Consider the following 1,443-nt stretch of genomic DNA (forward strand, 5'->3'; position numbering starts at 1 on the left):
ATTGTATTATTTATTTATATCACGTTGTTTCAGTTTCTCTGTATTCATTTTGATCTCATTTGGCAGAATTGCTCAATATCCTGATGCAGTAGGAAGCAAGTCTTGAAGAACCACAATGCCACACCTTCTCTTTTGGAGACGAGAGGAATGCATTTCCTCTGACCCAACAATAAGTCATTTCCTCACAGCAAAAACACCTAATGTGACAGAACAAGGACACACAGACGGGCATAACCAGGACAGTTTTCCTGGGACACGCAAACAGTCATCTGAGTGGAAAATATCTAATGCTGTGTGGCATAAAATGAAACCGGAACTTTATCAGTTTCACTTTGCAAAAAAAAATAGCATGCAACTAAAGACATAAACAGTCTTTATTAATAAAATATAAATAAAAAAAATAATAGAGAAGTGTTGCATTTCTAGAGGTTTGCATATAAGGCATCCTGAAGAAGTGCTGCGTCATTCCAATCAGGCAGTCGCAACAGAGGAAAGCATGTTTTTAGAGAACAGATAAGCATTTTAACCTGTCCAGCACATAAATGTCTAACATTAGGGCCATTATTTGTGTGCCAACGGTCACATTTGGCTTTAGTTGCAGTGCAATAACTATGATGTAATAAAATTAAATTACCCCACACTGTAACCCACTGCTCCCTTTCTTGGTTGTTGAAGGAAATGTTTGAGAAGGTAATGCTATTTTTACTGTAAAAATTATTCTTTCAAGGGTGCTAATTACAGCTTGTAAAACCCCAGATAAAAAAAAAACACTCTCTGTACAATGCGCAGACTGTATGACTGTACTGTAGCTAATTTCTGTAACATTAAACATGCAATATCCATGCAGATTATTCTGATAATGCACAATTCAAGATTTCATTCTGTGAAATCACTGCTCAACGGTCTAATCTGCCTGCCATCTGGACACTTTTGATGATGTAGACAGAAATGTCAAACCAATGCACATCACATGCTGCTTGTGATGTCATGAAGCATAAATCAGCACATCAAACACCTGATTAAATTTGTACTGGCTTATTTTTCAACCAACTCCATAGTATGAACACCTGAAGGCCCTTCAGGTTGCCAGTGGCAACTGCAGAGTCCGACTGCAGAAGGTCAATGAAGGAGGGATAGAGATGTGGCCTTGCATACACATATATTATATTTCATCCCGGTCTTCAAATTACACCTAAGCATTACAGAATATATTAATGCCATTATTTATTTCAAATGATCACAGCATAATGGTTGCTAATAATGCATACCCTGCTGAAAACAACAAATCAGACCAAAGCTGTTCAGGTGGGTCATTCGGTTGCTTGAAAACCACCTTAAACCAGCTAAAACTGGTAAACCACCTTAAAGGGGTCATATGATGCGATCTTTGGAGTGTTACACAAGCTCTTGGTGCATAAAGAAGATCTGTAAAGTTGCAAAGAC

The 1,443-nt window shown here is 37.8% G+C and overlaps 1 long non-coding RNA gene across 1 annotated transcript in view; it reads right to left on the reverse strand.

Moving 5' to 3' along the window:
- The window catches only part of LOC107576642 (uncharacterized), an 8,568-nt gene that overhangs the window by 5,100 nt on the left and 2,025 nt on the right, over positions 1-1,443 (reverse strand). The window lies entirely within an intron of this gene.

The sequence above is a fragment of the Sinocyclocheilus grahami genome, unplaced genomic scaffold (genome assembly GCF_001515645.1).
Source record: "Sinocyclocheilus grahami isolate Dianchi unplaced genomic scaffold, SAMN03320097.WGS_v1.1 scaffold4081.1, whole genome shotgun sequence".
Lineage (NCBI taxonomy): Eukaryota > Metazoa > Chordata > Actinopteri > Cypriniformes > Cyprinidae > Sinocyclocheilus > Sinocyclocheilus grahami.